This window comes from Vicugna pacos, unplaced genomic scaffold (assembly GCF_048564905.1).
Source record: "Vicugna pacos unplaced genomic scaffold, VicPac4 scaffold_20, whole genome shotgun sequence".
Taxonomy (NCBI): Eukaryota; Metazoa; Chordata; class Mammalia; order Artiodactyla; family Camelidae; genus Vicugna; species Vicugna pacos.
The window spans coordinates 94,100,748-94,128,673 of NW_027328741.1; the positions used below are offsets into that span (position 1 = coordinate 94,100,748).

General features: G+C 44.2%; 1 protein-coding gene across 1 annotated transcript in view; it reads right to left on the reverse strand.

The window, feature by feature from the left end:
- The window catches only part of LOC140693700 (uncharacterized), a 95,546-nt gene that overhangs the window by 13,016 nt on the left and 54,604 nt on the right, over positions 1-27,926 (reverse strand). The window contains exons 13-18 of the mRNA XM_072957405.1: positions 20,264-20,508; positions 18,132-18,257; positions 14,454-14,497; positions 13,414-13,500; positions 10,599-10,749; positions 9,734-9,841 (exon numbers count right to left, since the gene is read on the reverse strand). The gene's annotated coding sequence lies outside the window, so the exon portion shown is untranslated. The remainder of the gene's footprint in view (positions 1-9,733; positions 9,842-10,598; positions 10,750-13,413; positions 13,501-14,453; positions 14,498-18,131; positions 18,258-20,263; positions 20,509-27,926) is intronic.

Here is a 27,926-nt window from a genome sequence, read left to right on the forward strand (position 1 = left end):
AAGGGATTGGTGTTTTTTTTTTTACTTGAAGTAGCATTTTGGTTATTTCAAAGGGAAATCCAGGTGGATTAAATATGAGATATACAAAATGAATATTTTTAGAAACTATGTGCATAATCTCGAGATAGGCACTGCTATTCTATGTGTGAAACCAGAGCCAGGAGGGAGATGCTTAGCTCTTCCTGTGGCAAAACATAACCTAACAAAATAAAAAAAAATAATAATCAAAATCCATGAAAGACAAACCACAACATGGAAATATCATTTTTCATAACCTAAAGTCAGAGAAAGGTTTCACATCCCTGTGGTCCAAAAATATCTTGAAACACTGTGTTCTAAACAGAAACAGAACAAACACATGCAATTCCAACAAGAGGCAATGCAGGTGGCCAGTGTATATTAGAGATGCTCGACCTCTCAAGTGAGAATGCAAGATGTTCACACTTCGGAGACAGCATTGGTCAACATCACACTGGCAGGCCTTTAGCCTGGTGACAACCAGCTCTAGTGACAACATGAGGAGACAGAGGCCACAGTAGATCCCCTGGAGGGAAGAGTGAGCAGACTCTCCTCTCTGGGAGAACAGTATGCAGGATGCATCACAGTTCCACAAGTGCACCACTTTTCGAGCAGTGCTAATGCTTACCGTTGATCATACTAAAATTCTTGCACAATTGTTCAAAGATGTCTTTTCAAGGATGTTCATCACAGTCCTGTTTAAACTACTAGGGAAATGGAAGCAACACTAATGTTCATGGAGAGGGGGTGGGATTCATCAGTTCTGGTTCAGATGGAGGAATGATTGTTGTGCAGCTGGAAAAATGAGTGCTAGGTCTTTACCTGATGTCAAGGAAGCCCTCAGTTTGGATGCCTGTTAATCCATCATCTACATCCAAGATGCCATCTCTATGACCACATATGTGTCAAATCATCATAGATGTAAATGAATCTTGTGGTGTGTGAGAGACAGAGGCAGAGAGAATGAGAGAGATAGAGACTGAGAGATGTTCACCAAACCATTAATGACGGTCACTTCTGGGAGTGGGATTTGCAAATCTCTGCACTTTTCCTTTAGGCAACATTTCAAGAGTTTATAATGTATCTATATTGCTTTACTAATTCTAAGGTATTAAAAGCATATGTTACTTGAGATTCATTCATATTTCATCTATAGAATAAAGTTTATTATTTTTATTTTAAAATATTTGTTACAAGTACAATCAGCATTTATGAGAGTAAAATGATAAATTCTAAAGAATTAAGAATCAGATAAAGAACAAAACTTTTTGGTGACTCAGACACAGGCCAGCTATTTGGCAGTAAATGGCAGGGTGGGACAGGTTTCTCCAGAAGGTTGTGTATGTTCTGAATCAGCATCCAATAGAGGCAAGGAAAAATTACAAGACATGTACGCTGAAAACTACAACAGCTTGTTAAGAGTAATTAAGAAAGACCTAGCCCTATTTTAAAATTTGAAGGAGCCAAAATGGCAGAGTAGACAGACTCACAGCTTGACCTCTCCCACAAATACGCAAAGAATTACATCTACAAAAACATTGAATTGCACAGAAACCTCCTGAACTCTGGTAGAGTGTCTTTTATTTTGAAATACAGGAAGATTCTCACAAAATATGGTAAGGAATAAAAAGAGAAAAGAAAAATTCAGTGCAGAACTGATCCTGCAGGGAAAGAGTAGCATAGGAAGAAAGGCACACTCACACTGGGACACAACCTCTGTAGCTGGGAGATCAGCTAGGAAAGAAGCAGAGCTTCCAAGGTTTGGAGGAGACAGTGGCAACTGCATGGCAGGCAGAACTGGAGAAAACTGACACAGAGGGTCCCTGTGATGACCAGCCCTAGACATGAGCTAGAAGGGATGAGCCAGAACTGGCTACTGGAGTCAGTGAAGAGCCCAGGCAGAGGGCTGGGTCACACTGCAGACAGGCAGCCTCAGGAAACTAGAGGGCAGTGTGAGCTCTGGCTGTGTGTGTGTGTGTGGAACAGAACAGACTGAAACTCTCATAAAAAAGCACCGATGTTGGTATAATGGGGGAGGAATGAAACACAGCTGTGCCAAAGTCACTTTCTCCACTTGGCTCCATTGTTGGTGTGTTCTCATGAGAAGAGAAATGGGGCTTGGTGATAGGCAACACTTCTGCACAAAGGCAGAGCTGAATGTTGACTCCATACCCTGTGCCATTGCAACTTCACAGGCAGGAATGAGATTTGTTTACAGCCCCAGGCAGAGAGGGTGGATTTGCTGTATCTGGTCACTTTGTGGATCCACACCTCTGAGACTTACAGGCAGTGAGTGGAGTTCTGACTCAAGAAGGGTGGCCAGTGAGGGTATTTACAACAGGGTGGTGTATGGTTCCATATGTGGGTGCGGGATTAGGGTTTGAGCTGAACCTGTAGTGGACCACAAATTCATGTGTGTGACTGCACACTTGCTAAGGCAGGTCCAAGGGACTGACACTGCTGGATCTGCACTGATGTTTCCTGGGGCTCAGAACCTGAGGGGCACCAGAGTAGGTGGCTGACATTCCCATAGCTAAGGCAGGGATAAAGCCAACATCAACAAATAGTACTTTGTAAGTCTGCATAACAAGTGACAGGCAACACCACAGAGAGAACTCCCCAGTGAACATCTTCTGCCTATTCTTCTTCACAACTGAATTGCTCCAACCCTGCCTACTACATATCACAGCTCAGAAACGGGTCTAAAAGAAATGCATAGAGCCAGAGAAATATGAGTAAAATAAAGAAGCCGAGGAACCACTTTCAATTAAAAGAACAAGAGAAATCCCCTGAAAGAACAATCAGTAAAATAGACTTTGATAGTCTACTAGACTTCAAAAAGGAAATGATCAACTCACTGAAAGAAATAAAAGAGACTATCAATAGAGACAGAAAACTTTAAAAAGAAAATTTAAACTATAAAGAAGAGCTAGTTAAAAATAGAAAATTCAACTACAGGCAATCAAAAGAAGACTAGATAATGCAGAGGAATGAATAAATGGCTTAGGAGACAAGATAAAAGAAATAACCCAAAAAGAACAGCAGACAGAAAAGTCAATAAAAACCAATTAAAGCAAGATAATATAAAGTGTGCCAGCCTATGCATAATGGTGAGTCCCAGAAGGAGAAGAAAGTGAAAGGGGGATTGAAAAGTTAGTTAAAGAAATCATGACTGAAAACTTTCCAAACCTTAAGAAGGAAAGAATTATCTAACTACAGGAGGCACACAGGGTCCCAAACAAGGAGAAACCAAACAGACCTACACCAAGACATATTATAGTTAAAATGGTTAAAGTAAAATAAAATATTCTAAAGGCAGTGAGAGAAAAACAAAGTGTTTGTTACAAGGGAGTCCCATAAGCATTCAGCAGATTTCACTACCTAAAATCTTCTGGCCAGAAGGGAGTGGCAAGATGTATTCAAAGTCCTGAATAAGAAAAAGGCTGCAAACTAGGATATTCTATCTAGAAAGACTATCCTTTAGAACAGAAAGAGAGAAAGATTTTCACAGACAAGCAAAAACTAAAAGAATTCAGCAGTACTAAATCTATGCTAAAAAACAATTTGAAAGTTCTAATCTAAATAAAAAATAAACAGGAAGCTATAGAAATTAAGAAACCATAATTGGAAATGCGATAAATACAGTGAGTTGCAAGGGAAAACATGAGGATATAAATAAGTCAGTAAGTCAATAAAGAAAACAAGAAGGCAAACAAGAAAGAGAGAATAGCAAAATCATGAAAGGTGGAAGAGGAGAGCAAGAGAATATATATTTTTTTCTCTTTTTTTTCTTTTTTCTCTTTGTCTTCTTTCTTATTAGGATGCACTTGAGCCCACATGACTATCAACTAAAACCAAACAGATGAAGTAAGGGGTTACCATACTTGAATGACAAGATAACCACAAATCAGAAGTATATAATAGAGTCATAAAACCCAAAAGGAAACCAAGCTAATAGAAAAGGAATTTATCAAACCACAAAAATAAAAATAATTAAAAGAAAGAAACAAATAATTACCAAAATCAACTGGAAAACAAATTTCAAAATAGCAATAAACCCACATCTATAAAATAGCTACTATAAATGTCAATGGACTAAATGTTCCAATCAAAAGAAAAAGAGTGAAGGAGGAGGAAAGATGGTGGAGTAAAAAGGATGCTCAGAGCTCACCCTCTCCCACAAATTCACCAAGAGTGACATCAACAGACACACCCACCACCCAGAACACCTGCTGAACTTTGACAGAATATTGGCTTCTTCAAAAGATAAAATTTTCCACAAATCTTGTGGGAGAACAGGAGAAAAGGAGAAAAAGGAAAATAGTTCTGGACCATTCCAATGGGGAGGGAGCTGCAAAGGAGGAATAGCATTAATACACTGGGTCTCTCCAACTCCAATGGCCAGTTCAGCAGGATGGAGATGGAACCTCAGAGGCTCAGATCTGTATAGAATAGACTTTGACTGACAGAACTAAGTTAATGGGGCACAAAGGGTCCCAACGATCCCCAGCCCTAGATGCGAACCAGCAGGTGTGGGATGGGACAGCCTGCCTGAGTTGAGCAGAGGACTCGGGCTGACTCTACAGAGGAAACCTTGGGGGACTGCAATGTTCTGTGTGCCATGGCTGGGAGAGTATACAGAACAGCCTGGGTCCCCCATAAAATAAAAAAAAAAGGCAGAAAACACTGCTGGTGTGCCCTGGGGGGAAGGGTAGCCATAGCCTTTGTGTCCGCAGACCCACAGTGCCATTATTGGAGACTTCTTGGGAGAAGAGAGTCAAGGCTCAGCCATAGCCACTATATTTTCTGGTGCATGGTTCCCAGATAGAGGAGGGGTCAAAACCCAAATCCCTACCTAGGGGCTCCACAACCTCATAGGTGGGAATGAGATTTGTTTACAGTCCCAAGAAGAAGGGACCATTACACACCGATGCCTCTCTGAGTTGGCTCTTCTAAGACAAATGCACAAGAAGCAGTGTTCTGGAACAGAGCAGGGGTGAGGGCTAGTGCAGCTGTTTCCTCTGAGTCCACCTACAAAGCATGGACCTAATGCTGCAGGGGAGCTACCTGCCAACTACCTTGCACAAGTGTGGTCCTGGGACCAGGCATCTGGTGGGGGGTGCAGACCAACCATTTACAGATGCTGGAACACAGACCAGGGGCACGACTAGATGGCCTCTGGAACCAGCAAGTGGAGTTTTCACAGCAGGATATGGGCAGGAGTGTGACAACCACAGGAAAAAAAGGAGCTCCTGCTCAATAGCCAGGGCAGATTCAGGCCACCAGAACACCAGCCACACCACCAACAAAGGGGATAACAGGCAAAAGGCGTGGAAGGAAGACTTGGCAACCACCCATAGTTAAAAATAACCTTATGACAAAATTATTAAGAGTGTATATTCTTGCAGAAAGGCCAAGATAGTGGAGTAGAAGGATGCTTGTATCTTATCCTCTCCAATAAATTCACCAAGACTGACATTCACAGACACACCCATCCACTCAGGACATCTGCTGAACTTTGATAAAACATTGCCATCTTCAAAAGACAAAATGTGCCACCAATCTGGTAGGAGAAAAGGAAAAAAGAAGGAAGAAAATGCAAAATGGCTTGGGTTGGTCCTTTGAAGAGGGAGCAGCAAAGGAGGGATAGTGCTGGTTGACTGGGTCTCCCTCTTTCCAATGGAGAGGTCAGCAGGATGGACAGGGAACCTCTGAGGCCCAGATGTGTACAGAACCACCCTTGACTGACAGAATTAAGTTAAATGGGCACAAAGTGTGACAACAACCCCCAAACCTAGAAGTGAATCAGGGATGGGAAGGGACAGGCTGCTGGATCCAGGCAGACTCTGGATGACTGTACATAGGTAACCCTGGGGGACTGCAGTGTGCTGTGGACATCTGCTTGGATTGTATACAGGTCAGAACAGCCTGGGCCTCCCATAAAATAAGAAAAAAAATAAAGCAAAGCAATATTGCTGGCTTGCCTGGGGGAAGGGGTGTTTCGTCCTTTGTTTCTGCTGACTCATGGCAACATAACTGGTGATTTCTCAGAATAAGAGAGATGAGGCTCAGCCACAGCCATCATACCCACCCAGGCAGACATGGGGTTGAAACCTGAATATGTACCTGGCAGTTCTGCAACCTCATAGGTGAGACTGAGACTTGTTTACATCCCCAGACATATAGGAAGTTTCTGTCCTGGTGCCTCTACGAACTCACACCTCTAAGACAAATGAACAAGGAGCAAAGTTCTGGCAAAGAGCAGGGACTAGGGCTGGTGTGGCCATTTGCCTCAAGCCCACCCACAGAGTGTGGAACAGATGTGGAGTGGGGAGTTGCACTGAATATGGGAGCAACCAACCCAACTATTGTGGAGGACTGCTGCACCTGGACACGGCATTGGGAAGGGGCACAACCTGCCCACCTACCATGCAGGAGTGCAGCACCAAGATGCAGCACTGGGAGGAGATGTGACATGTCTACCTACAGGCACTGGGAGCAGCACAGACCAAGGGTGTGACCAGAGGGTCTCTGGAAACAACGAGCTGAGTTCATGAAGCAAGGCAAGGGCAGGAGCTGTGACAACCACAAAACAAAGAGGAGTCCCCATTCAATAGCCAGGGTAGGCTCTGGTTAACAGGTTAATGGCCACATCATTAACCAAAGGGATAACAGACAAAAGGCACAGAAGTAAGACTTGGTAACCACACATATTTAAGAAGGACCTCTTGATAAAATTACTAAGGGCACACAATCTCCATGGGAACATACTCTTTTCTTTTTCTGTTCCATTTTCTTTTACTTTTTAAATGTTACTTCTTAAATAATTTTTATATTTCTATTTTTAATCCCTTTTAAAATTTTCTTTTAAAATACTTTTATTATTATCTTTCAATTTGTCTAATTTCATTTTTATCCTTGTTTTTTTTCTTCTGTTGTGATTATACTCTGTTGTCAAATATTTTTTCTTCCTTTAATATTTTAAAAATTCATCCCAACTCAATTGTTATCTTGTTTCAATATGTTCTTCTGTTATTGATTATACTGCTTTTAAAACTAATTTCTTTGTGCTTAGTTTTATTTCTGCATCCATTTTATATAAATAAGTAAACTCTTAAAAGACCACAGTAGATAATTGATACTTCATAAGCCATAGTGCCAGAGAGATATAAGCAAGATAAAAAAGCAGAGCAACCTGTCTCAATTAAAAGAACAAGATAAACCCCCTGAAAGAACAATCAATGAAATAGACATTGATAGTCTACTAGATGATTTCAAAAAAGGAGTGATCAAAGTACTGAAGAAACTAAAAGAGATTGTGTATAGAGACAGAGAATATGTCAAATAACGAAATTGAAACTCTAAAGAGGAGCCAGTGAAAATTGGAAAACTCATTTGCTGAGATGAGAGTTGAGGTAAAGGATGTAAAATGTAGGCTGGATAATTGAGAGGAATGAATATGTGACTTAGAAGACAGGACAACAAAACAGCTGAGAGACAACAAATAAAAACCAATGAAAGCAATATAAGGGACCTATGGAATAACATAAAGCATGCCAACCTACTCATAATGGGGGTCTCAGAAGGAGAAGAAAGAACAAAGGAGATTGAAAAGATATTTGAAGGAATCATGACTGAAAACTTCCCAAACCTAAAGAAGGAATCAGATATCCAAGTACAGGAAACACAGAGCGTCCCAAACAAGGAGGACCCAAACAGACCCACACCAAGACATATTACAATCAGGATGACCAGGGTTGAGAATGGGAAATGATTCTAAAGGCAGCAAGAGAAAAACAAAGAATGAGATACAAGGGAACCCCCATAAGACTTTCAGCTGATTTCTCTACAAAAACAGTAAAGGCCAGAAGGGAGAAGCAAGGTATATTCAAAGTCCTGAATGAAAAAATGATGCAGCCTAGGATACTTTATCCAGCAAGGGTATCCTTTAGAATAGAAGGAGAGATAAAGAACTTCACAGACAAGCAAAAACTAAAAGAAGTTAGCAACACTAAACCTATGCTAAAGGAAATATTGAAAGACCTACTCTAAATAGAAAAGAAGCAGGATGCTACAAAAAGGAGAAAACCATAATTGGAAAGGTGATTGCTACAATGAATTACAACAGAATAAACATGAAATCATAAAAGAGGGCATCTAAATCATTAAGGGTGGGAGAGGCGAGCAAGAAAATATACAGGTTTCTCTCTCTCTCTCTTTCTCTCTGTCTCTCTCTCTTTTTTGTTCTTGGTAGGATGGGTTTGAGCTTATATTACTATCTGTTTAAAACAAACAGATATAGTAATGGGTTAATATATGTACAAAGTAGGTTAACCACAAGCCAAAAAGTTACAATAGAGTCACAAAACTAAAAAGACACCAAGATAATAAAAAGGAAAATTATCAAACCACAAAAAGAAAAAGTAAGGAACAAAGAGGAAATACAAAATGAACTGCAAAACAAAGTTCAAAGTGTAATAAACACATTTCTATCAATAATTAATATAAATGTCAGTGGACTAAATGCTTTAATCAAAGGACATAGAGTGCAGAGTGGATAATAAAGCAAGTATCTACAATACGCTGTATAGAAGAAACCCACGTTAGGGAGAAGGACACACATAGATTGAAAGTGAGAGGATTGAAAAAGATATTCCACACAAATGGAAATGACCAGAAAGCAGGAATATCAACAGTGATTTCAAATAAAATAGACTTTAAAACAAAGATTATAAAGAAAGATTAAGAAGGATATTTTATAATGATTACAGGAGTCATAGATGAAGATATTTCACTCATTAACATATATGAACACAACATAGGAGCACCTAAATACATAACAGATAACAAGAAAATACTAACAGATAAAAAGGGAAAATTTGATCGGAACACAATCAGAGTAGAAGACTTTAACAATCCATTAACATCACTGGACAGATATTCCATACATAAAATTAATAAGACAACATAGAAATTAAATGATACAATAGAACAATTTGTCTTGGGTAATATTTTCAGAACATTATATTTCCCTAAAATAGAACATACATTCTTCTCAAGTGCACATACCACATTTTCTAGGATAGATCATATACTTTGTCACAAAAGAAGTATTAACAATTTGAAGAAGATAGAAAATATTTGAAGCAACTTTTTCTGACCACAATACCATGAAACTAGAAATGAACTACAGAAAAATAAAGGAGAAATAAATGACAGTATGGAGGTTAAACAACATACTACTTTAAAAAAAAATGGGTGGATGATGAAATCAAAGAAGAAATAAAAAACACATTCAGACAAATGATGATGAAAACACAACCATACAGAACCTATGGGATCCAGAAAAGGCAGTGCTTAGAGGGAAGTTTATAGCGAGAGAATCAGGTCTACCTCAAAAACGAGGAACAACTGCAATAAACAATCAAACTTACCACCTAAAAGAATTAGAAAAAGAAGAGCAAAAATAACAAAAGTAAGCAGAAGGAAGGAAATAATAAAGATCAGGGAGGAAATAAATAAAATAGAGATATAAGAAACATTTGAAAAAATCAAGCCAAGAGATGGTTTCTTGAAAGGGTAAACACAATTGACAAAATTATGTTCTATGCTGGAAATTGACACAACAATGCAAACTGACTATAACTCAATAAAATAAAAATTAAAAAAATAAATATATTAACAAAAGAAAAAAGAAAAGGTAGTTTCTACTCACCAGACTGGAGGAGGGGACTGCAACCCATGCGGGGTCACACCCCATGGGAAAGCCTGGGGTCAGGATCGGAGGAGCAGGGTGCTGTGGACATGATCTGTCACAGGGTTTCTGCAGGAGGGGAGTGTGAGGCATGTGAGCAGGCTGAGGACTGGCCATTTGAGTAAGTTCATGGGCTCTGTGGTGGAGGGGCTCCCCCAAGTTTCTGGACTTGACTCTGGGTGAGTTGGGCAGGTGGACAGTGGCTCAGTGTGAGTCCAAGTCCAGTGGAGGAGGTAGTGAGTTAGATCTAGAAGGACTCCTTCTGGGGTGGGAGGGCCCACAAGGGAGGCAGGAGGCCAAGTCCAGGTGACTGAGAACAGGGTGTGTCCTGCACAGGGCTGCAGGGCAGATGAAAGCATCCAGTCTACAGAAGGTGGAAACACGGTCCATACAAGGGCTCAGCTCAGATGTCACCTCCTCAGAGGAGCCTTCTCTGCCTGCACAGTCTACAGGGACAGCCTCCTCCAAGCACATCTCCCCAGCAGACACCTGCTCCATTTCCTGCATAGCATTCAGGACACGGGCCCCTGCTCCGTACCCAGCCATGGTTCCGCTGCCCTGAGGAAAAGCCCTCACAGGAGCCATAAAGCCCTACACGACCTGGGCCCCACCTCTCTGTCTCCTCTGGCACCACTGTCTCCACCTGGCCCTCTTCTCCTCCACTCCTGCACTCCTGACTTCCCCCAGCCTTATGTGCTCTCCAGAGCACAGGTCCCTCCTAACATGCTGTGTGTGCTCACTGTGTCTAATCCACTGCATGCCTCCCACCCAGGTCAGTAACCAGCACACAGTAGGGCTCAGTAAGTAGAGTATGAATGACTCTTACCATGACTGCTGGGAAGGCTTTTGTCTGTGGCCTACAGTGATCACACACCCGTCACACAATCTCTGAGGTCCTACTGTGTTGGGTGGGTTCCAGATACCGGGCACAGCAGGTAGTGAAGCAGTCAGGTCTCCATCCACATGCAGCAGACAGCCTGGTGGGGGACACAGAGAAAATTAAGTAAAATATATACAATGTCCGGAGGTGATATGTTCCATGGAGAAAAATAAGGTCAGGGAGGACATTTGAGCAGATTCCTGGAGGTGTTTAAGAAGCAGGGGGAGAGAGAGCCTGGCTGAAAGAGCAGCCATCCCAAAGGCCCTAAGGGCAAAGTGGGATGTATGTGGAGGGTCTTAGTTATCCGTGTGAGTTCTTAGTCCTGCCTTGAGTATGTATGTTGCTTTCATTTGTAAACCTTGATTTCACCTTTATAGCAAATTAACCTGCATCATCAGTCTGCATAATTTAGTCAACTCTGTTTCAGGTGTTGTGGGCACAATGGCAGGCTAATTACTTGGGTTGGTAAAGAATTACCAGCGTCTGAGAAGGGTTTAGGAAAGTTCAATAGGGACACTGCTATAGGCAACATCAGGCCACACAGGCAAGAGGTGCCTACACGAGAGCCAATGTTGAGTGTGTGGGGTCTGTTATTGGGGGGGGTGCTGTGCACACAAGGAGGAGGGGGCTGCATGATCAATTCATGCACAGGTACCTTGTTGGTTGTGAGATCTGTCAGGGGCTTCTCTGAACAAAAGGCTTTACCAATTTAATAAGGGAAGGATGTGAGTTCTCTCTTCCTGGGGCAATGAGGTTTCATAGGGTAAACACACAGCAAGAGAAGATGTTTTATAGCTTGTGGAAATGCAGGTGTGCAAAGGGTCCTGCAGTGGGGAGTGGGAGGTAAGGGGCCACTGGGCTCTAGGCACACAGAGAGCCCATGGGTGAGGGTGTATGACTCTGAAGAGTGCCTGCTGGCTTCACACCAGGGACTTTATGTGGAAAGAGGAGAATCTAGGTTATCGGCACGTGTCTACTCAGTGACCTCCCTAAGCCTAACTCTGTCAGGCACCAGGTGGCTATGAAATGAACATGAAGGTCCCCACCCTGAGGACCCCAATGAATGAACATCTTGATATCCTCAAGCCCCTTCCCCTGCACCACCGCCCCACCATATCTGGGTCTCAGGCTTTGACCCTGACATCAGTGGCATCTTCGTTCCCTACATCCAGCTCCTCTGGACATCTCTGTGATGAGCTGTTCCATGTCAGCAAGCCCCAAACTGAGCTCTGCCTTTACCCCATGTTTGCTTCCTTCCTGTGAAGCCCCTCGTGAAGGAGCCACCACTAGCAGGATCCTACAGCTCTGAGGCTCTGCCTTCCGCATCCCTCCGATGTCTCCCAGCCCATGATCCCCTATGGAGGTCCCTATTATCCTCTCCCTCCCACTTCATTCTTGGGATGCACACCAAATCCCTCTTCACAATCTCCCACAAGACAGGTCCAGGTCCACTTGGGGACACTGAGGTGACACAGGCGGATGTTGCTGGGAATGAAGAGCAGGATACTTTAGCAGAGGAGAGGAAAGGGCTCTAAATCCACCAGAACACACGCTAAAGTGGTGGCAAGACACCCATAAAGGGTGAGGCAGGCATCACACTGCAGCCCCGCCCTCTGCTCCCCCAGGGTGCCCTGTGTTTCCTGCTTTGGCCTAGGGGACTCCCCCCTCACTCTCTGTTAGAGGGGTGCCCATCCATTCATTCACACCCTCATTAACCATGTACATGGGTCCTGCTCAATGCCAGGCCTCAGCTAGATGACAGCTCATCCTTGGGGACACAGCTCAGATCTTACCTCCTCCATGAAGCAGTTCTGGATTCCCACCCCCCCTGAAGCTCCTCTGGCCTCAATTGAGACCACTAGGGCTGTGACCACACTCTGATTACATCCCAAGTCTGTGATCTCTGTGAAAGCCCTGGGCCCAATGTAGAAAGAGACTCAGAAAAATGGGGCCAAAACGGGCTAAGAAAAATGTTACTAGTTCTCTATTACAGAGAAGGCCACTGAGCAGAGAGAGGGCAGTGTCCAACCAAAGCCACAGAGGAGGGTCTCAGTGAGCCCTCCCATGGCCCTGTTACTAGTTCTCTGTTACAGATGAGGACACTGAGCCACAGAGAGGGAGCAGAGCCCTGCTATAGCCTTGGCCCCACGACCTGTGTCCTTTATGACTAGCTCCATGCTGCCAGCAGGGGTGTGGGCCTGGAATGGACGTTGAAAGCAGCCTGACCCCCAGGCCCCCTTCATACACAAAGTCAGTCTCAGGAACACCCCTCAAGACCTACCCTATACCCCTGGGATTGGGACCTGATTGCTGTTCCTGGAAGCTGTCTGGGTTTCCCTGTGAATTGCCCCAGGAGGGGCTTGGGACAGCCACAGGGCCCCTGAGGCTTCCTGTCCCCAGCTGAGCAGCTCTGGTCCCCTTGACTGTCCCTGGCCCAGGCCTGATTACACAACGTTTTGGCCGGGTAGCCAGCTGTGGAGATGAGGAAATGGGGGCAACATGCAGATACACGCAGAGGTTCAGGTATTCACTCAACAATCACTGATTCAGGCTTTGCAGTGTGGCTGGCCTGGGCCCAGGCCTGGGTGTCCAGTAGTGAATACAGTCAACCCCTTGAGCCTTCTGGGAAAGCAGTCCTCAGAGAAACGGGCCCTCAGTGCAACCACCCTGCTCCCCATGAACAATCACACTGAGATGAGGCTGCGGCCATGGGTCCCAGTGGAGGATGAAGGGAGGAGGAAAACCCAGAATGGGCACTTACCATGAGCCTGGACACTGGAACCAGATGACCTGGGCTCTGTAATCTGGGGTGGTCACCTCAGCTGTTCTCTCTGCGCCTCAGTTACTTCTGCAGAAATGGGTGATAATGCCTGTCCCTGCCCCACAGATTTTCATGAGGAGTCAGTAAGCTTCTCTAAGGTGTGTAGGACAGTGCCTGGCTATGGGTCAGGATCCTGCTCACCTCACAAGAGTCTGTCCCACTTTAAAGATGATAAAGTCAAATCTAAGGGGGTTATGAGACCAGCCTGGGCTAGCCCCCTTCTCATGGTCTGCTGTCCATGTCTCCTGCTTTTACATCATACCTCTGCCCCCATATCCACCCAGCAAAGTAGGTGCTGAGAATCTGAGCAAATCAGAGTATGAATGGAGGCACACCCTCTCCCCATCTTGGGCACCTGGTGTGGTGGGCAGGTTGGGGATATCGGGCTCCTCCAGACTGTCCAGGAGGCCCAGCATGTCGGTCACCTCATTTCCACTCAACACGGAGTAGGTGTGTGGCCAAGGGCCAGAGGGCGCTGGAGTAACCCAGGGTGGGTGGATGCTAGGTAGGTGTGGGAGGCACAGAGTGGCCCCTGGAAGACAGTGTCCAGGCAGCCAAGGTGCAATGAATGAGGGTCCCCAAAAGGGGCAGAGGACAGAGTCCAGCCTGGACACCACCCCCTGCTGGACCCTGATCTGGGGTGAGAATTGGGACAAGCCAGTGCCCCTCTGGGACTCTACATCCAGCAAAGAGGTGAGGAAAAGTTAAGGAGACCGTGCTCCCTGTGTGAGGGCGCTGCTTCCAGGATCCTGGAGGTTCCATAGACCCTTGTGAAGTGGCTGCTGTTTGCAGCCCCATGTGGGCAGAAGAACTGAGGCAGGGAGGACAGAGTGACTCAGGACAGAGCTAGGATTCATCCAGGAGTGTGTGCTGAGCCTCTTGCTAAGAGCAGCCTCTGGGCATCATGGACTCAGGAAGTGTCTTGTCGTCCCTCTTAAGGCTCCTGGCATGTTAGGCAGGAAAGGTCCCAGTGCCCATACCTGGGCCTCTCTGGGTGATTCTGACATGTGGGATCATGATGGTCCTGAGAAAGGAGAGAGAATGTGGGCTGGGCGTCAGGTCTGCATCAGACCCTAATGATGCCCCTAATGTTGTGTGACTTGGAAACTCCCTGACCTCTCTGTGACTGGCTTTCCAGCCCTGACTCAGAGGACTGCTGTGATTGGCACACAGTAGGACCTCAATCAGAGGAAAAAGCCAGCCCTTCCCCAGGAACCTCTCCTCTTACATTCCCAAAGCTAAGCCCATGTTCCACACATCACCAGAGCTGAAACTTGACAAACAGGGCAAGTGAAATCCAGCAACTCCTCCCTCCTGCCTGAGGCCCTTCCCTCCTCAGTGACAGTGGCTCTGAGCAGGTCTCTGCATCCCAGAAGTCTGAACTGAGCCTTGTGACCTGGAGGAGTCCCTGTTCCACACAACTTTGTTTCCAGGTCCTTCCAACAAGACACAAGATCACCTGGTCAGTGTCTTAGCTACAAGGTCCTCCCTTTGCAAATTGCCCCATCACACCCGGGCTAGATGATGTGAGTTCCAGAGCACATGACCATCCAAATGATGACTTCAGGGAAACATCCCTGCCCACACTGCACTCTTCAGAGCCCACCTTCTAAACTAAGGGGTAGTGACCCACGGTTGTGCACACTTTTATCAGAACACAGCCCTCACCCACCCACCATTGGAAACACGTGAGAAGCAGAGATTCCCAAGTGCCTGGACCCCTGTCATCCAGAAAGCAGAGGGTAGGATAACAGACAGAAGGGGAGAAAGTACTTTCAGACTATATATCTGATAAGGGGTTAACACCCAAAACATATAAAAAACTCTTACAATTCAACAGCAAAAACAAGCAATCTGATTTAAAAAGTGGGCAGAGGAACTGAATAGACATTTTTCCAAAGAAGGCACACAGATGTCTATCAGGTACATGAAAAGGTGCTCAACATCACTCACCATCAGGGAAATGCAAATCAAAACCACAATGAGATACCCCCTCTCACCTGTCAGGGTGGGTGTCATCAAAATACAAGAGATAACAAGTGATGGTGGTGGTGTGAAGTAAAGGGAAACTTGTGCAATGTTGGTGGGAATGTAAATTGGTGCTATCACTCGGGAAAAGAGTAAGAAGGCTCCCCCAAAATTTAAAATTAGAACTTCCATATGATCCAGCAAGTCCACTGCAGGAAATATATCCAAAGGAAATGAAATCACTATGTCAATGAGACAACTGCACCCTCATGTTCACTGTATCATTATTTACAATAACCAAGATATGTAAACAACCTAAGTGTCCATCAGCAGATGAATGGGTACAGAAAACGTGATGCATATATATGTATATAAAATGGAATCTTATTCAGACATTAAAAAAGTGAAATACTGCCATTTGTGACAACTTGGGTGGACCTTCAGGGTATTATGCTAAGTGAAATAAATAAGACAGAAAGACAAATACCTATGATCTCATTTATATGTGGAATCTACAAAATAAACCGAAACACATAGAAACAGAGATCAGGTTGGTGGTTGCCAGAGGTGAGTCAGGGGGTGATTGAAATTCGGGAAGATAATCAAAATGTACAAACTTCCAGTTAGAAGATAAACAAGTCCTGGGGACATAATGTACTGCAAGGTGACTGTAGTTAACAGCACTGCGTTGTGCATTTGTTAGTTAAGAGAGTACTTCTTAAAATTTCTCATCACAAGGAAAATAGTGTGTCACTATGGGTGATGACAGACGTCAAGTAAAGTTAATGAACTGATCATTTCACAATATGCACATGTAACAAGTCATTATGCTGCACACCTAAAGCCAACAAAGTTATGTGAAAATTGTATCTCAGGAATACTTATGTCAGGAAGCGGGGGTGCGAGCCTGGACTACCTACTGCAGGAGCTGCCTTTGCCCTCCAACAGCAGAGGGTGGTAGTTGTGACAGAGACTGTAGGTCCCTCAAAGCCTAGAATGTTTACTGTCTGGACCTTCACAGGGAACGAGTGCAGACCCTGCCCTGGAAGACAGTGGTCATGGCAGCAACAAAGGCCTGCCTGTATGCAGGCTCAGCCAAGACAGCTCCTGTGCTCTGCTGTCACCGCATTTACTTCCCTCCACACCCTCAGAGGGAGAGGCTTCAAAGTTCTCATTTTACACGTGAGAAAACTGAGGCTGATTTGCTCTGAATTATTGACAAAGTGGTGGGGGAAGCTTTGAATTCCAGTGTTCTGATTTCAAAGCCACATCTCAGTCCTGATTTTTAGAAGTTGGAGGTCCAGGCACTGGGGATCCTCCACCTTCCTCACTTGTAGTCGTACTCCAGGGCTGCCACTCCCAAGGCGTCTGGGTGAACACATTTAATCCGCTTACTCTGCACCAGCTGAGCCCTTGGCTGCCAGTCTGTGGTCACTGCCTGAAACCAGCTGAGGTTTTACAAGTGAACCATCACCCCCTGCCAGCCCACCTGCCCTGCCATGTGGAGAAGACCCCTCCTAGCCTGGACATTCTAAACCCTTAGCTCGCACATTTGCACAACTGCATCAAAAGAACCCTACTCCCTGTGTGGAGATATCGACAAGGGGAAGGGAGGGGAGTTTGGGGTGGCCGCTTACTGTGAAGGTGACACATGACAGGGACATGTTCATGTCCATAATGGCACTCAATTTGAAGCTGAGAACATGGTCACAGCGAGGGGTAAAAGCTGAGAGGCTACAAGGCTGCCTAGAAAGGGGCTTGACTATTGAATTGTAAATGTGTAATTTAATTTAAAAATTAGCCCCCTGGGTGATAAGAATTTGCCCCTAAGGCCAGAATTGGCCACCTGACCCCTGGGAACCCCTCAATTCCAGGATGTAATCATCTGAGCATGGAGGGGGCTTAAATTGGAGTGCTGTCCTCTCAGTCATGGTGCACCTGCCCACGTGTGCACCCATGATCTGCAGTGCTCACACATCAAGGAGGTCCAGGTCATAAGGAAGGGATGACAGACTGTGAGGTCACACGTGTGCCCCTGCAGGGGTGAATGTTGTATAGAGAAGAGCCCCCCACTCTCACCTCCAGGAGGGGTGATGGAGGGAACAGGACTCCTGAGCCCCGAGGCTTAGCAAGCATCCTGGCTGAGGGTGGGGAGGCTGTCCACTCCGAAGTCATAGGTCAGATGGTAGATTGGGGTCCCACCCCCACATCTCACCAGTGAGAACGTCTAGTCTGTTTTCTCTGTAAACTGGAACCCAGTCACCCTCACCCTCAGAACTGGGGGCAGCCTGTGTAAATTACTACACAAAGCCCTGGGCTGTTTCAGGTGCCCGGGGGTGTCCAGCCCCCACTAGGCCTGGCAGGTGGAGAGGAGAGTTGTGGGTTAGCAGGTGTGACAGCAGAGCTGAGACTTGGCTGAGTGCATGCACTCTAATATCCAGGAACTGGGAGCTACCAGTAGCAAATCTGTTCACTGAGGCCATGTGTACTCTCCCTTGTCATTTACAATCCCCTGTTTGAACAGAGGCCTCTGGAGTCTATTTGCCACATTGTTGCCTGTCACCTCACTGTTGCAGTTCCAGGGTCTCCATTTAGCCAGCTTGAAGGAATAGTCAAACTTTTTCTTAAAACCAGTGACAGAAAACCAAAGTGGCTTTAAGAAGCAAACAGGGCAGGAGAGAATGACTTACCTAACTGAGACGTCCACAGGGAGATAGCTTCAGGCAGGTCTGTACCTGGTGCTCAGTGACATCAACAAAAGTCATCCTTCCCCACATCTGGGCTCTGCCACTGGTGTCATCTTCACATGGCTCTGCCTTTATAAAGCAAGATAGTCACCAACTGCCACAGGCTGACATCACCACCCCTCAACTCCCAACTGAAATAGAACTTCTCTGCTCCCAGGATTCCAGCAACTAGGCCTGACCTCCGTGGAGCCTGATTGGGCTGGTGCCCAGCCTTGAGCCAATCACAGTGGCCAGGGAGGATGGAAAATGCTGATCGGCCAGATCAAGGCCATGTGACCATCCTCTTCAGGAAACCTGTGAGCTGTTCACCTGTTTCCAGCTTGGGAGAGTGTGATGTCTCCCAGAGGATTCTGCTTCTAGCACAACCTGCTGGTGGCACAATGAGCTGGAATGAGCCTGTCTGCTTGGTGACAAGTGACAGGTCACTTAGTGGTTCCTTGCTCCGGGGAGGGAGGCATGTCCACACAGTATTGGGGCTTCAGAGCCAGAATGTAGTAGAAAAGCCTCCTGGTCTCCCAAAAGGTGGGAAAGTGAGCAGTGACACTGGAAAGGCACTCCTCTCTGTGGCCCTTGGCTTTCTCCTTGTTACAGTGGAGAGTGCAGTGCTGCCCCTGACAGCCCACTTCCCTGCTTGGAGGCCTTTGCAACAGGTGGAGAGTGCTTGGAAAAGCCCATTTATTCTGAGGAACTGTTATTGCTCCTGGTGGGATTATTATTTTCATGTCACTTGTGAGGTGGGCCCTGAGGGGTCCCTGATCTGGGGGCACAGACACCCACAGAAACTTGGCCCAGTATTGCTGTTCATTCAACAATGTCTTACCAAGCACCTACTGTGTGCCAGATTCCCAGGGTAGAGCAGTGATGTTGACAGCACAGGTCCCTGCCTCACCTCATCTCTGCATCCCAGGTGGGGTCACCAGAGTGGGAGTTCAGGAAGCAGAGGATGTGGCCGAAGCCTTGTGGGAACCCCTGGGTTTTTCTCTGTGCTGAGGACCCAAGCAGCACACCGGTTGTGGGACTCAGTACCCGCAGGACCCAGCATTGATGGGTAAAGGAGAGGGGCATTTCTACAAGCCCATCCTCACTAACCCCAGGCTCTGGAGGGCAGCTCCAGTCTGCTCAAACCCAGGGGGCATCTTCCTCCATCCTGATCACCCTCTGGTATTACTCCCCGCTCAGATGCAATTTTCCCTGTGGTAGCTACACTCAGAATATGTGTTTGTTTCTCTCCCATGTGGTTAAGTGGACTTCAGATGCATGATAGCGATGGAGTGGCTAAGCCTCTGGGCAGATTGCTGGGTGACCCGTGGAACTTGCTGCACATGGTGAGCTCCCTTCTGTCAACCAATGGGCCAGGCCCCACCACTGTTCTGTCTGTTCTACCTCACTTAATCTGCACAGACACTCTGTGCGGGACATCCTGTTATCCCCCATCTCTGCTAACCGTGGGTGGACAAAGCTTGGGTTTGAGAAAGTTGCCCAGGTCACATGGTTGACAAGTGCGGAGCTGGGGATTTGCACCCTGGTCCCAGGAGTCTGGATCATGGAAAGGGCTGGGTGGGGCAGCTTATTGCAAAGGGAAGTCCTGCCCAAGCCCCTCCCATGAGAGCCCACCCAACAGCACATCTCGGAGAGTCAGCATTTCCTGGACCAGATGGACAGAACCTCAAAACTTCTTTGCAGATAGTTTCCATGTTCTTTTGCAAGCACAGAAAGGCCGCAGACCAGGGAAGGATAAGGCCAAGAGTGTTTTCACTGGGGAGAGTGAAGGACAAGTGTGAAGACACACAGCACTCCCAGCAGCCCTCTCGGCAGAGCCTGCCACTGGGTGAGCAGCTACCGTGACTACCTACCATAACCCTGTGAGGTTCATGCCTGTACAACTCTGCCTGTGAGAAGAGCAAAGTGAAGCTCAGAGAGGTGTGGGGACATTCCAAAAAGAAACAGATAAGGTGGGATCATCACCACCATGCTGTGCAGGTGTCACACTGTCACACTGCTCATGCATGGCCTGCTGGGAGTAGTGAAGGCCTGATAGGAGCACAGGAACACTGTGGTGAAGGTGACGTTTCTACCTGGGACAGCTGGTACCGGGGACTCTAGCTGGTTCTTCATTGTGCCTGCTTTGAGTGTCAGCGTGTTGCAGCCTCATGTAGGGGAAGGGCTGTCTCCTTTCCACACCGGTGCAAAAGGAAGAGCATGTACACACTGGCATCACCATAGACCACCGGCAGGATCAGGATCTGGAGCTCAGAGCAGAAACTGCCAACACCTCAGGAACTGGTGCAAGAGGAGGACCTGAGTGCCCCCTGAAATATTTCTAGTTTTAAAAACATACTTCATTAGGGGGAAGTGATAAACTGTTGATCCCTTCAAAATATTCTGTTATCCAAGGAACAATAGCACATCAGCATTGTAAGAGGTTTAACTCAGTCATCAATAACCATCACTATAGGTATGAGAAAACAGAGTGTTAGGAGTTACAAAAGGGTCTCAAGATCATGCAGGTCAGAACTGAGAACCATCCAAAGCATGTGCTGCATGATAGCATCTCTAAGCTACCTGAGGCTTGGTCTGCTCCTGACACAGGGCAGATGGTTCTGAGAAAACCACACTCCTCAGGGGACCCCAGGGAGTTGACAGAGTTGAGTTTGGGTTCCTGGTCATCTTCTAAGTCTGGAATTTTGAGATTCTTCTGCACCTGTCCTTCCTCCAGAACAGAATCTGATTCAGGCAGGATTCCAAGGACTGAGGCATGTGCCAGGCAAGAGAGCAGGCATGGCTGGATGAGAGCATCACCAGTGCCATTAAAAAAGAGGCCAGGGCACTGAGATTTCCATTGATTTAGCATCATGGCTGGGAGGGGTCTTGTGTTCTACAGTGAGTTCCGAGTATCCTGCACCGCCCTCGAGGACCTGCAGGGGGCGAACGAAGCCAGCGTGTCTTAGGTGGCGGTGCGCATGCGCAGTCCGCGTCAGCAGCCAGCGTCTTCCCTGGGGGCGGAGCTTGCTTTCCTCAGGGCTGAGAGGGCGGCGCCAAGGAGGCTCCGGGACAGCGCTGCCTGCGTGTCTGCGGGAGGATGCTCCCGCTCTCTGTCTGAAGTTACGCCGGTTTCCCACGGCCTGAGCCCGCTTCCTGCCGGGGTGTGTGTGGACCTGACCGAGCTGGGGCCCCGGCCAGCAGGGCAGGAGGGGACGGGTGCGCTGGCGGGCCCGCTTCGACTATTCTCCTCGCCCGCCCGGAGCGGGTGAGTGTCCGTGTCCATCGGGGCCGCTGGGGTGTCCGCGCCCCTGGTCCTCACCGCCCGGGTCCCCCCTTCCCCCGTGTGATCGTAGGTGTGTACACCGCGGGTCAGGAGCGGGGATGCGGGTGTGAGTGTCCGTGTCCATCCGGGCCGCGGGAGTGTCCGCTCCCCTGGTCCTCACCGCCCGGGTCCCCCCTTTCTCCGTGTGAACGGAGGTGTGTACACCAAGGGTCAGGAGCGGGGACGCGGGTGTAATGGGAAAGGGGCTGAGAAAGTACTGAGAGTTAAAGAGAAGTGTGTAAAATTACATTATGTTAATTTTTATATTTTAAGTGTGTCAAAGTCAGAGTTTATCATGCTTTTACTTTCTTGTCTTTAAAGGAATGCAATCATTTAGTTTATACTTAAAATATGCTTCTCAGCTTATCTCATTTTCAAGTCAAAATACTGCCACGGTTGACATTTTCTCATAATACAGTGACAATCTTAAACATGTGTGAATATAAACTCATTGAAAAAATCTTGCAGTATTCCATGGTGAGTTGTCTTCTTAAAAATAATATCCAGGCCATTGCTAAATTATTACAAAAATATAAATTTTTTGAAGCACTTTTAGAAGTTCCACACACAGTGGTATTTTTAAAACACCAACCACTGCATAGTGCTTAAGATCATTTAAGATGAAATATATTCAGACCTAAAACTTTAGAATACTCAAAAGGCAGGGTAATGGCTGCTTTTTCATTGCAAATACATTTTTTTCTTCATAAGTGCAAAATACGAAGGTATTCAGCTAAATTTTGTATATCTTAATTCAAAAGGTGAAATTAGAATATAATCTCCTTATTTTTTATTTTAAGGCTATTTCCCATAAAAATTGGTATTTTTATCTGTAGGACCTTAATTGTCTATTCATTTGTTTTTTTCTTTTCGTTTATTTTCTTTAACAGAGAGTGCATTCTTGTGTCTTGTTAGAGTTTTTAATTCTCCTAACTTATTCCAAGACTTTCTGACACTGATAGTAAATAATGGGAAAGGCCTTATAGTAACTGCATCTTTTCATGTAGTCAGGATTTTTTTTTTTTTTTGGATAACTTTTTTTTACAATTTCCACTTGGTTCACAATATTATCCCATTATGACAACTCAATAAAAAATTGTAATCTGTTTACACCAAGACACTTATGTCAGCACAGTGCTTTTGCTGATATGATTTTACATTAGATTATAATATAATATTTGATTTGATTTACATATAGACTAATACCTATTTTATATATTTACACACATATATGAATATCTGCTAAATGTCATTAATTTGCATGGGGTGGTAGCTGATAACATGTGATCTTTCTGACCATTGGCTATTCTTATGTGTGTCTAACGTACTTCTTAGAACAGATACTAGAACATCACACCTCTCATTATACAGTATTTTAAAGGTTATATTTTATTTTATTTATTTTTAAACATTTTTTATTGAGTAATAGTCATTTTACAATGTTATGACAAATTCCAGTGTAGAGCACAATTTTTCAGTTATACATGAACGTACATATATTCATTGTCACTTTTTTTTTTTGCTGTGAGTTACCACAAGATCTTGCATATATTTAAGATTCCACACATGAGTGATCTCACATGGTATTTCTCTTTCTCTTTCTGTACTGCTCCACCATGAATAACATTCTTCAGGAGCATCCATATCTCTGCAAATGGCGTTATGTAGTCAGTTTTTGTGGCTGAATAGTATCCCATCATATAAATATCCCACATCTTTATCCAGTCATCTGTTGATGGACATTTTAGGCTGTTTCCATGCCTTAGCTGTTGTAAATAGTGTAGAAAAATCAGCTGAAAACCTTATGGGGGTTCCCTTGTAACTCACTCTTTGTTTTTCTCTTGCTACCTTTAGGATCATTTCTTTATCCTTGAATCTGGCTATCTTGATTAGGATATGCCTTGGTGTGGGTCTGTTTCGGTTCTTCCTGCTTGGGACCCTCTGAGCCTCCTGTGCTTGGATATGATTCCTTCTTTAGGTTTGGGAAATTTTCAGTCATGAGTCCTTCCCATAGCTTTTCAATCCGCTTTGTTCTTTTTCCCCTTCTGGAACTCCTATTATGCATACATTGGCACAGTTTATATTACCCCATAGGTCCCGTATATTGTTTTGTTTTTCATTTGTTTTTCTCTCAGCTGTTCTGATTGGGTGCTTTCTGTTGTCCTGTCTTCTAGGTCACTTATTTATTCTTCTGTATTTTCTTGTCTGCTTTGCACAGCCTTTAGGTCAGCTCTCATCTCAGCCAATGAGTTTACTAATCCTACCTAGTTCTTCTTTATAGTTTCTATTTCATTTTTGATACATTTTATATACCTAAACACTATTTCTTTTAGTTCCTTCAGTACTTTGATCACTCTTTTTTGAAATCTTGATTTAATAGACCATCAATGTCTATTTCTTTGTTCATGCTTTCAGGGGATTTCTCTTGATCTTTTCATTGGGAGTGGTTTCTCTGCTTCTTCACATTGCTCATATCTCTCTGGCACCGTGGCTTAAGGAGTAGCAGTTACCTACTTATCCTGGAGATGGTGTGCCCTTAATGATTTTATCGAGAGGTCTTTGTGTCTTTGCCCTGCTTCATGAACTCAGCTTGCTGTTTCATAGGCCTTCTGTTGGCACCCTCATCTGTGCTGCTCTCAGTGGCTGTTGGCCAGCAGATTGTGCCCCCTCCTAACACTAGGTCAGGAGCTGAACTCTTATCCAGTGGATGGGCAGGTCACTCCCCCTCCTGATGCCACAGTCAGATGCTGTGCTTAGGGGGAAGCAGGTGGGCAGATCACACCCTGTCCCAGCACTGTGGTCAGGTGCTGTGTTCCTGCCAGGAAGGTGGGTGGCTGCCCACCTGCCCTCTCCTGGTGCTGGTCGCTCCGCTGCTCTGTGCAGCTGCCTGCTCTGCCTCGGGTAGGCGGTCTGTAGGTGGGCTCAGGGAAGACCACGGAACAGCCCCGCCTACGCTCTGTGCCAAATCTGAGCTCCTTGTTTCCCTTGGCGGCACAAGTTCTCTGAGGTGTCAGGGTAGAAAAATCCTCTCTGCCTCAGGCTATAAACAAGTCTCAGTCCTGCCTAAAAGGTTGTGGGGCCCCCACGTGCAGATTCAGGTCTCAGCCCTGCCCCCGCCCTGGCAATATGCACAGGAGGAGATGGTAGCTGTGGCTGAGCCCTGCCTCTCTTCTTGCGAGATGTGCCAGTAATGGCACAGGTCTGAGGAGACAAAGGCTTCAGCACCCCTCCCCCTAGGGCACATGCCTGCTTATAGTTTTGTTTACCTTCTGAGTTAAAATTTACCTGACAATGAAATGTATAAATTAGGCTTTTGAGGTTCATCCTTGTATCAGTAGTTGATTCTTTTTTATTGTTGAATTGTATTCCATTGTTTGAATATACTATCATTTGTTTTATCCATTCTCCTACTGATAAATACTTAGGCTTTGGATATCTTTTTTTGCAAGCAAACATTTTTTTAAAAAAATGCAAATATAATATACATGCTTACATGTGAACATATCTTAAGTATACAGCTCAGTGATTTTTCACAAAGTAAACACATCTATGTAACCTTCATCCAGTCAAGAAACAGAACATTGCTGTTCCACTTTGGGTTTCTTCCCAGATACTATGGCACCCCTTTGATGGATTCACCATCCTAAATTCAGCCACCATGGATTGGTTTTTTTGCTTTTGAAATTTTTAGTCCCGTACATTCCACTCAACATTATGTAAGATTCATCCACTAGTGTTTTCTGTAAACTAGTATATTTATTTTTATTGCTTTAAAGTATACAACTTGTATGCATGTGCCACCACTTATGGTTATGTATTTATTGTTGACAGGTGTTTGGGTCATTTTCTATTTGGGGCTATAACAAATAGTGATTATGAGAATTTTCTGGATGTCCTTTTGTGCTCTGATGTAGAAGCTTCTGAAGGGTACACAGGGAGTGTGTGTTTGTATGTATGTATATGTGTGTGTGTGTACATATATACACACACACACATATACATATATAACTTTCATTCAAAAAGCCTACTTTCAAATTATTTGTAAGAATTTATATTCCCACTGGCCATGCGTAAGAGTCCCCATTGCATGTTACCCTCACCAATGCTTCATATCACTTAACAACTAACTATTCTAGTGGATGTCTAATGGTGTTCCAAGTGTGGTTTTAGTACGTATTTTTATTATTACTAACGAGCTCAGCCACTTTTCATAGCTTATTTGGATTTTTCTTTTTGTGTGTGAAGCACCTGTTCAATTTTTTTGCACATTTTAATATTGAGGTTTTGCCTTTTTCTCCACTGGTTTTTGTTCTCTATATGCCCTAGATACAAGTCTTTTGGTGGATATAGATATAGCAAATATATTTTCGCACCATGTGGCTTTTCACTTTCTTAATGGTATCTCTTGATAAAAATAATTCTTAATTTTACTGAAGTCCAACTTAAAACTCTTCTTTTATGTTTAGTGCTGTGTCCTGTTTAAGAACTCTTTGCCGCTTCAAAGTCATTAAAATATCTCCTACACTATTTTCTAGATGCTTTATTTTGGTGGGGGATTAGGTTATTTATTTTAATGGAGGTACTGGGAGTTGAACCCAAGACCTTATGCATGCTAAGCACACATTCCACCTGAGCTTTACCCTCCCCCAGATGCTTTGCTTTTTGTTTCAAATTTATTAGATTTATAATCTATCTAAAATTACTGTTCATGTATGGTACAGGGTTTAATTCAATACTGTTCCATTGGTCTATATGTCTAACTTTAGGTAGTTATCACATAGACTTAATATTGTTTTATAATAAGTTCTTTAACATTGTTCTTTAATATCAGCTTGGCTATTGTTGGCTCTTCAAGCTTCTCTATGTATTTAGAATCAGCTTGTCAAGTTCTACAAAGAAACAGTAACAACAATTAAGTTTTGGGGATTTTGATGTGCACATATAAATCTTTGAATCAGTTGAAGGGGAACTGACATCTTTAAAATGTTGAACCCTCCAATCCATAAATTTGGATTACCTCCCCTATACTTATTTTTATCACTGCTGTTACAAATTATCACAAATTTTGCAGCTTAAAGCAACACAAACTTATTATTTTATGATTCTGTAGGTCAAGTCAGGAACAGGTATCACTTGGCTAAAAATCAAGATGTCAGCAGGGCTGTATGCCCTTCTGTAAGTCAAAGGAAGAATATATTTCCTTGTCTTTTCCGGCTTCTAGTGTTCACCCACATTTCTTTACCCATGACCCTTCCTCTATCTTCAAAGCTAACAGCTTTACAGCTTTCTAATCCTTCTTCCAAAGTCATATCTTTCTGACCACATCTGGGAAAGATTTTCAATTTTTAAGGACTCCTGTTGTTAGACTAGGCCCATGTAGATAATCCAGGCTAATCTCCCTGTCTCAGAGTCCTTAACCTGATACATCTGCAAAATACCCTTTGCCATGTAAAATAACATATTCACAGATTTCAGGATTAGAACATGGATATAGGTAGGGGTCAGTGTGGTGCACTATTCTGTTTATCAAACTGTTTAACATTTGATACTTTCTGACAAACGTATAAGATAGAAGATCCTGGTCATGTTTAGAATGCTTCCTCTGCAAAATATTGGGCACTGAGTTTATTTGAAAGGACTGAAAATAATATTATCACAGGAATGGTTTCCTAATTCTACTGACATTTACTTACTTTATACTTAAATACCCAAAATGGTCAGCCAGGAGTGGGATCTTGGCAAATAAAATAAAAGTATAATTCAAGCTTTTATCACTGAATTTATTAGCTAATTCTATTTTAGAAACAGACAGAAAATAAAACAATTTAGAGTAAGCCTGCTTGCTTATATATTAAGTGAAAATAAAGTTTTAAAAGCATGTCTGAATATGGGATAAAGTGAGCATCATAAAATGTAATGTTAATATTTAGTACCTGGAAATCTCAAACTCCCAAATTATAAACAAGTTCATACTGTATAGCACAGGGAACTATATCCAATAAAGTTTTGTAGTAACTTATGGTGAAAAAGAGTATGAAAATGAATATATGTATGTTCATGTATGACTGAAGCATTGTGCTGCACACCAGAAATTGACACAAAATTGAAAACTGACTACATATATATATATATATATATATATATATATATATATATATTTGTAAGGACTGAAAGGACTATATATACCAAGAAAAAAATTAGATTGCTAACCAATAAAAAATCTGTCAGTAATATAATGCTAGAAACCCTGAGACACAAAAGAAAATTTCAGGCATACATCTGTTTATAGAGTCATAGAAAAAATAGTGCCTATGCAAGTCCCTGATAAGCATGAGAAAATAGGAAAGGCAATATAAAAGTTCAAAATGCTTTGCTATGTAAGAGCTGCAACATGACTCAGACACAAACTTCAGTGGTCAAAATATCTATATAAT